Raw genomic sequence first — 9,798 nt, forward strand, 5'->3', positions numbered from 1 at the left:
GGTGTGAATACAAAAAATAACCCAGAGGAAGCAAACAATCAGAATGAAATAAAAGTTGTGACGAAACATCATTGACAGGATAAGGGGTAATACTCTATCTATCCATAACAAAATTTAGATATACGAAAATTTTTCTGTTTTGGAAGTGAAAGTGCAATAGAACAAGCAGAGATAACTGGTTCTTCACAGTGAATCACCATTGTTGTGGTCACCAACAACCCCCCCTCTTTGTTTGATATTAGCTATAACATCAAGCAAAGGGGGGACCCTGAACAAAAAATCCAAAAAATATTTTGTTAAAATTTTTATATTTTTCTCCCTAAGGCTTAAATCGCATCGCAAGGAAAGACTGAAGCATCCCCCAAGCGCGAAAAGCAAAACTGCGAAAGAACGACGCGAAGTTCATCGCGTCGCATACATTCCAAGCACTCTTAAAAAGAAGATCTTCAAGAAACGCCGATCGCCGATATGCGACATCGCACATGGCAAACGTCGCACTAAGAAGCGTAAACCATTGAATGAAATCTGCGATCTGTGATCTGCGATATGAAAAGACTCATCGCAAGAATTCTCCGACATACACGATAGATCCAAGTTTGAGCACGCACCTTAAATGAAATTAATGACCGCATGCTTGAGTATCCAGAAATGACTGCATCACATTTTCCGAAGAGTCAAGTCATGATGAATGTCAGAATTATGCATTCATTAAAATTTAATGCTTTCATGTCAATCTTTTCATTTTTCCTTCTTCTTTGCGTAGACTGCAAGACACGCAACTGATATAAATCTATATGCAGGAAACATCAAAGGAAAAGGGGAAAGCGCCAATCAGATAACAAAGAGAAGATGCCTCCGCAAATGGATGCCGCATGCAGCAGGACCGCGGATTCCAAACTATCAGCCAACCGGCACTGATGAAATTAGACTGTCCAAGACGAAGAGTCAAAGGCGCACAAAAGCAGCGTGTTTCCAAAAGATCTTGAAGCTCAGACTTGGTAAAGCAGAGAAAGAAGCGCAAGAGAAGGAGGACGCTCCAGAAAAGCCTGGAACAAAGAACGGAAGAAATTCTCGACACAGAGAGTTGTCCATACAGCATGACTCCTAACTCACTCAGTCATTCGCACGACCAGAAACCAAAATAGCAACAGCAAAATCAGTTCGAGAAGAACCTGGGTTGTGCTAAGTATATACGCAGCGAATACACCCAGCTAGAGAAAGATTTTCGAAAATATCTTCTGGTCTGTCAGAAGGAGTTGCCAGCTCTTGTTATTTCCACTTTTATCTCCCGAGTGAAAGAAGAAGGCAGCCAGTCGACTCTTCCCAGGCAAATATTGCATTGTTTACAGCACTAAGGAGAATATACAGAAACGGTCAGAAATTAGATTTAAGTTTTAGAAATAAATTTGCTTTTAGTAAAGGGCGGTGATTTGACGCCGTTTCCCTAAATTCGTGTAAATAAGATTAATTAGTTAGCAGTATTTAACCCTTCTCATGGCATTTAGAGAAGGGTCCGGAAATCTGTCAAAAAACTTGTCCTCAGAACATGCACTTCTGCACCCTCGGAGGAGGTTTTTGATGAATGGATGGATCGAGATTTATTTATGTTTGCATTTTAATGTCTGTTACTGATGTTGCACTTCTGTACTCTTAGCAGATATTAGAACAAGTAGAAATAAATCATTATTGCTTGAAGTTTATTAGTGAAGTCAGTCATAAATGGTACTTTTATCTCTTGACTAAATTCTGCTAGTATTCCTAAAGTGATATGCAGCTGAGTTCTTTATATGTTACTGTATGAATGTGTGTATTACCATTTGGCACTTCTGTATGGTGGAGTCATTTATTTATGCTTAACATATGAATAACTAATTATGCGATATGTTGTTCACAATTGTCCTGCCTAACTTCTTATGCAGAGTGGTTTATCTTTATTGATTTATATTCTGATAATAGCTGAATGATCTTTATTACCAGCTATTGTTTGAAATCTTTCTAGATCGCATAACAAAAGAAAACACCCCGGGTTAGCGTAGATTAGATGTATTGTTTTTCTTCATTAGATTACATTAGTATAGAGTTAGTTTAGCAGTTAGAATTAGGACTAGCTTAGAAAAACCTTTAAATCAATACCATCAAACTCTACACACACATACACACCCTTCACATTGGGAAACTGGTCCCATTACCCCCAGTCGGACCTGCTACTCCAAACGGGAAAGGAGCCGCCAACCAGGTTCCGGACCAGGTGGGTATCCCCCTTGTTGTCGACCCGATTTCGGGGCCCTCAACAGGACTCTGGTTATGCAAGTAGACTGTTGTGTTACATGCCTCTGCCCACAAATGTAGTGGCAGACCTTGGTCAAGTAGCATAGCTCTCACAGCTCCCACAATGTTCTGGTTATTCCTCTCAAATACCCTATTATGTTTTGGGTTATGGGGAGTTGTCAATTCTCTTCTAATGCCTTCTTTCACACATAAATCCTTGAAGTCATTCAAAACATACTCACCTCCATTTTTTCTCCTAAGAGCCTTCACCTTCTTGTCAGTGTCTTTCTCAAATAGTGCCTTGAATTCTACAACTTTGAGAATGCCTCATCCTTCTTCATCATCATCAATCATCAATAAAAATAACATAGTACTTATTTCTAGCAGTGGAGGCTATCGATAAAATTCCAAAAACATCAGAGTGGACTATTTCCACGGTTTCATGTGATTTTTTGTCTCGACCATGGAATGTGGATTTTACAAACTTCCCCAAGGTACAACCCTTGCAAACATTTTGCTACTCAAGTGCTCATTTAGGGAGGCTAGTGGTTATTTGTTGCATAATATTTAAGGCACCATGATGCAAATGGCCCAATCTCCTATCTCAGAGCTCACTAACATCACAACTTTGCACTTTCTATGCCTTATTGCTTAATGTGGCACAATCTTCCACATCAAGTTTATACAGGTTCTTCACACGAACCCTGATTTTCTTCTCCTGTCCAGTGGCTATGTGCCTCAGAAAGGCTTTACATTTACTAAAGATTACAGCATAACCATGGTCTTCCAAAATTGCTACAAAGATGGGGTCCTTCTTCAGGCCTAGCAAAAACATGACATATTTGAGGCGAAGAATGGATCTTGACTCCCTCTTAAAGGCTACTGTACTAATCCCAGTAGCACTATACCTTCCGTCGTCCCCAAGATTAATATGCATCTGGAGATCTTTCTCCTCCACGTCACTGAAAAACTCTCTACACCCTGTCATTTGGAATGAGGCACATGATTCCATGTACCACACACTCCCCATCATAGTCTTGGTCATGCATGTGATAAGGGTTAAGTCTAGATCGAACTATGAAGCTAATGCTTCACCTGCTACTCCTCCTAAGTTCTTCTGGCTAGACTTTTTGTGTGTACACTTTGTATCATAGTGCCTAAATTCATGAAAATTGAAGTATTTTATCTTGGACAAGTCTTTCTTCTTGCCCCCTTGGCTGGATTATGGTTTGGATTGAGATTTCTTCCCTTTTCCCTTCTTTCCCTTTCCAACGAATGAAATTTTTTCTTCATCTTCTCCCTTGAATGAACTTCCATATCTGGTATTTCGTCGAATCTCTTCTTGTACCAAATCGGACCATAAGCATTCTCAATTCAGTAATTTCTCCCTCCATATCAGCCAGTAGTGGTAGTTATGCCAAATTTTGGGAAGGCATAGAAGAATTAGGCTCACCAAATCATCTTCTGCAACATTCACACCAACCCCTCCAAACTCATCCCGAATTTGTGTAAACCTGGTGAGATATTGCAGAATAGTATCATTCTTCTGCATCTTGATATTTCTAAGTTTGTCTTTGAGGGCCAATTTTCTATGGTCACTACTACTCTCGAATAGCTCTATCACTACCTTCCACATTGTGAAAGGAGTTTCTTTTCCATGAATATTTGAGACAATGTGGTCTCGCAATCCCTCCAAGATTATTCTCCTCGCCTTGGCCAAATATCTCTTCCATTGGGCTAGGTTATGGGCATCAGCTTATCCTAGTTTTGGAATGTGTGTCTTGACATATTCTAGCAATCCATTTTCATAAAGCACCTCCTCCATGCAATCCTTCCATGCAATGAAATTTGAGTTTCCTTCCAAGGCATACTCTAATATCATTTCGTTGAAGGTCATTCTCCTAACTCTGAAGAGATCCTACTACACTTAAGCTGAAAATTCGAACCTCCTAACTCAAAAAATTCAAAATTTTTGTTGTAATGTGAATCTTGCTCTGATACCATGTAGAAATATGGCGATAGAATTGAAACTGCTCAAGAAATTTAATATAAATCAAGAGACACAATTCTACTCTATTGCTCTGCAGAAATTAATTCACAATTTAGAAGAACATTTGCAAACATGCATCAATCACACACACAAGTACATAGATTTATCTAGGGGAAACCAACTGGTAAAAACCCCTTAATTTTTCTTACATTAATCAGATGAATAGAGAATGTATTACAATTTCTTTCTCAATTTGATCACAACCTACAAGTGAATAACCTATCTCTCTTCTCAATGAGAAGCTTTGACCCAGACTTAGTCAATTTCTGCCCCAGTGTGAGCCCCTATTTCCTTGCGCAAATCTTGAGGAATTAGGCCCCTATTTTTTAGGAATTTTCCTCCAATTGATTGTGCAATTCCCAAGGTTGATCCTTTGATTGCATGAAACATATGTACACTCAAGACTAGTCTACAACTGATGTTACACCGACTTGGAATCTCCACCACAGTTGGGGAACTCAAATTATTTGCATGGACTAGCTATTTTTGGTTGATTGATCAGTTAACTGGATGATCACTGAGTTAGACTATTGTCTCACTACACAACTGACCTCTAACTAGTTCTATCAACAATTAGAACTAGTTTAACTAAATACAACTGAAAATAACTAAATTGGATTGCTACAAATTAGCAATCACGCATGCTTAGTAAAACTCCAAGCCCTCTAACTCGAATTTACAGAGCTAATTGAGTGACAAGATCCATGTCACCTCAGTTAACTACCTCCAAGATGTCTAATAATGTGGAAATTTGAATTTTCTCAATTTGACCAAGGCAAAGTCAAATTGAGACTTTCTTGCTACACTTCTCAACATTTGGGACAAAATTAGCATTCAATATAGTGTACCATCCTCAAACAAATGGGTATATTAAAAGGGTAAATAGAGTGTTGGAATATATTCTAAGGATGTTTTTCATACATCAGCTAAGGAGGTGGATAAGAATTTCTTCTTCTGGTTGATTTTGCCTACAACAATGGATACCAAGAGTCATTAAAGATTATTCCATTTGAGGCTCTTTACGATAGGATATGCAATACTCCTATTAGTTGGAGCAATCTAGTGAACCAGGTCCATATAGGGCCTCATATGCTAAAAGAGATGGAATAGGAAATGAAAACCATCAAGTAGAATTTAAAGATAGATCGAGACATGAAAAAGAGTTATGAAAACCAACATGGAGTGCACAAAGGGTTCCAAGTGGGAGATCATGTGTAGCTCTGTATTAGGCCAAAGAAAATCTGATTGAGAATTGGGTCTTGTGCCAAGCTGGCACCATGGTCTTGTGGGCTATTTCATATTTTGGAAAGAGTGGGGCTAGTGGCCTACAGATTACCATTGCCACACAGGATGAAGGCACATGATATCTTCCATATTTGTTTGCTTAAAAAGTATGTACATGATGCTAATCATGGTGTTGATTGGTTTGTGATACATGTGGAACCCGTGGGAGAATTCCAGCTAGAACCACTGTGCATTATGGATCAGAGGCATATCACACTCTGGAATCAAGTAATCAGGCAGGTCAAGGTGCAGTGGAGGCACTTTGGACTAGATAAATCCATATGGGAGATGGCTGAGCAAATGAGGGTGTCATACCCATTTTTGTTTGTTGCTTAAGCAATTGTAAACATAAATGTAAATGAATGTAAAGGGTTTTGTATATAAATCTCTTGTAAATTATGTGTTTCGGGTATAGAACACCAAGGACAATGCTCCTATAAGGGGGTGGGGCCTGTGACATCCCTATAGCTAATCCCTCTTGTAAATACTATTATGAATTTTAATTTATGTAAATCATGTGGAAATATAACACATTGACTAGCTGAGGAAGTGAACACGAATTCATAGGTCTGAGGGGAGGAGTTGCTTGTAAAACCAAACCTTGAATTTATTTCATCACCTAAATGTTGGCATTATGTTTCTGGTATGGCTATATGTTACAGATGTTGTACTTGATGGCAACTCCCATGACAAGGCTCTCCATTTATTGAAAAATTAAGAAGGACGCAGGAAATCAGTTCAGAAGGTGCGTACCCGCAGGTACACCATGCAGGGACCGCATCCAGAGACGCAGGCCAGCCGTTCAGGAGGTGCGTCCACCCAGTGCACACATTTCAAGGCAGAGAAAAGCTCACGTGGGGGTTTCTTATGTTTTACTCTTGGTATTTAGCCGACGGTTTTGGGTTATTATGGTGTCGGCTCGTGGTATTGTTCCATGATTTTAGGAGGAGCTTGCCTATATAAAGCAAAGGAGATCATTTGGCTTGAGTATGTTTTGGGTTGAATATCTTATGAGGGCTTGATCTGGTCTAGATCTAAACAAGGTGAATCTATTGATGGACCGAGATCTCTTGGTGCATGTTCAGATCTGTAGATCTGATTGTCTGGGTTACTTCTGAAGTCTTGAAATCATCTATGCTCGGAGGGACGCAGGTGCAGTAAGAGAAAAGTGCGTCCGTACGCAGGAGCGAAGCGTTTCAGGTGCGTCCGGGACGCAGGCGAGCAGTTGAGCAGGGTGCGTCCGGGACTCAGGCGAGCAGTTGAGCAGGGTGCGTCCGGGACTCAGGCGAGCAGTTGAGCAGGGTGCATCCGGGACTCAGGATAGCAGTTGAGCAGGGTGAGTCCGGGACTCAGGCTAGCAGTTGAGCAGGGTGAGTCCGGGACTCAGGCTAGCAGTTGAGCAGGGTGCTTACTTCTCTTAAAATCCTTGTTTATCATTGTTGTGTTCTGGGTTTGGTCCTATTATTGTTGATCTGGATACTACAGTTGATTGGGTGATTCTCTTACACTTGATGATCAATTGATGCTTATGGATCCAGTTTGAAAATTTATGAAAAGTGGTCCTTGTATGAAAAGAAGTAGGGGGTTGTAGCTCCCTTCCAGGAGAGACTGGAAAACGAGAGAGAGTTGTAGCTCTCTGCAGGTTGCAGCCTGCGTACTGGTAAAGGACTGCACCAGTACAAAACCATTGTAAAAGGAGTTTCTAATTTGAAAGAAGATAGAGACATATTGCAGCAGGTGGTTTTCACCCACATTGGGTTTCCACCTTACATCTTGTGTTCTTTGGTGTGACTATCTGTTTTCTTTTGTTCATGCTCATTATTTTATGGTACTGACATGCAAAAATAATTCAAAGAACAAATAAAGAAGATTTATTAAAAGAATTATATAATACTGATTCACCCCCCCTCTCAGTATTATTTTCAACACTAAATCCATGTGGGTTTAATGACATTGTTATGCAATCATTGAATGGAGGATATGGGCCTCCTAAGTGGAGGATGAATCTACATACTTTCCCTCATAGATTGTGTTGACATGGTCAACACGCAAGAGAAATTGGGAAGAAAAGTCCCAAAGAGAATATTGGAGAGAGTCTTCATCTATCCATACTCCTCAGCAAAGTCCGGAGAGGGTCTTCATCTATGCATACTCCTCAGCGAAGTCCGGAGAGGGCGAGAGAATGTGGAGAGGAGTTGGAAGCGATTGTGGTTTTCCTAGAAGACTCAAATTATCTCTAACTTGTGTCTTGTGCTTATGGGATGGATTCCTTGTGTTGTTTCTAAGTCAGTGTTTATGCCTACGTGTTGCTTCACTGAGGCCATGTGTGTGCATGTGTGTTGTTTTCCATAGAGATTTCAATGGAGTTTTGATACTCAGGTGCTTAGGGCTAATAAATTCGTAAGGGATTTCCCACTAATAAAAAAACTGAGAAGTGGTTTTCCTTGGGATGATAAAAAACTGGGAATTCGTTTTGTTGAGAAAATACTAGTTAGGTTGAGACACTCAAGTACTAGCTGGAACTGATAAACACCAAGTGTAGACTTGGGGTTGATATCACTGGTGCTAGCACCCACTGATAAATTTCCTAGATAAGTGGGTTATTTGCTCCTATAGTAGCTAATCCAACTGATAAAACTCTCATTCTATATACACATCCTTCTCCAGAATTGAACTGAGATTGTTGTTTTAGTGGTTGAGAGTCATTGTGGTGTCACAGTTGGGGGCACCATTGGTGAATCACTTGAGAAATGGACTATGCCTCTTATCATTGTTGACAGGTTGAGAACTCCTAAGTAATTACCTTCTCATTGGTGAATCACTTGAGAAATGGACTATGCCTCTTATCATTGTTGACAGGTTGAGAACTCCTAAGTAATTACCTTCTCATATTTTGAATATGGTTCGGGGGTGGTCAACTAAAAAAAAAAAAAAAAAAAGATTACATTGCAGTTGGCAACCCTACGTAGGGTTGGGAGGAGAGTTTCCCAATCAATTTAATATAATAAGATAAGTGTTTACTTGTATGGCAACCCTACGTAGGGTTGGGAGGAGAGTTTCCCAATCAATTTAATATAATAAGATAAGTGTTTACTTGTATCCTTTTTGCACTTGAATGTTGTTGTATAACAATGTGTGTATAATGGAACTGCTAAGGCTAGCATAAACTTCACGCATGGTTATTTTTCAACAATTGGTTGGGAGGAGAGTTTCCCAATCAATTTAATATAATAAGATAAGTGTTTACTGGTATCTTTTTGCACTTGAATGTTGTTGTATAACAATGTGTGTATAATGGAACTGCTAAGGCTAGCATAAACTTCACGCATGGTTATTTTTCAACCATTTAATTCTTTAAGATCTGCTTAATAAGAATGTTATTGTTGTATAACACTGTGTGTATAATGGAACTGCTAAGGTTAACATAAACTTCACGCATGGTTATTTTTCAACAATTTAATTCTTTAAAATCTGCTTAATAAGATAAGTGTTTTCTTGCATCCTTGTTAATATAATAAGATAATATAAGTGTTTACTTGCATCCTTGTTAATATAATAAGATAAAACATTGTGTGTATAATGGAACTGCTAACATAAGTGTTTACTTGCATCCTTGTTAATATAAGGAGATAAAACATTGTGTGTATAATGGAACTGCTAAGGCTAAGCATAAACTTCGAAGACCACGCGCATCGGTTATTTTTCAACAATTTAACTCTTTAAGATCTGCTGGCTGTGGGGTTCGAACCCACGCGCACTTATGTGCAGAAGATCTTAAGTCTTCCCCCTTAACCTCTCGGGCAAACCAGCTTGATATGATTCTTGGCACCATTAATTTATATGTCTAAATAGAGACAGTAAATGCGAGGAAAACAAGTGATACAACTCTTTGGATTTCATCGCTATTATATCGGCACCATGAATTTATACGTGTAAATAGAGAGAGTAAATCCAAGGAAAACAAGTGATACAACTCTTTGGACTTCATTGCAATTATCGGATTTCATCGCCGGAATTGCAGTTGTGTGTGTAATATTTAATAATCCGATTGTTTTTCAATCCTCTCGTGGTAATAGACTTCAATGGCATTATTTCTCAACGTATTATGAATGACTAATTTAAATTTAAGAAAACTGTAGTATAACTTAATCAATTGGCAGTTGGAAAACTCCATTAATATTGGTATGAATTTTGTT

General features: G+C 39.1%; 1 non-coding gene across 1 annotated transcript; it reads right to left on the reverse strand.

The window, feature by feature from the left end:
• Positions 1-9,329: 9,329 nt before the first annotated feature.
• TRNAL-UAA (transfer RNA leucine (anticodon UAA)) lies at positions 9,330-9,412 on the reverse strand. The gene has a single exon. It is a non-coding gene; the product is annotated as a tRNA-Leu (tRNA).
• Positions 9,413-9,798: the final 386 nt, after the last annotated feature.

This window comes from Pinus tabuliformis, chromosome 2_1 (genome assembly GCF_031772625.1).
Source record: "Pinus tabuliformis cultivar Carrire ecotype Pingquan chromosome 2_1, CPIR1, whole genome shotgun sequence".
Lineage (NCBI taxonomy): Eukaryota > Viridiplantae > Streptophyta > Pinopsida > Pinales > Pinaceae > Pinus > Pinus tabuliformis.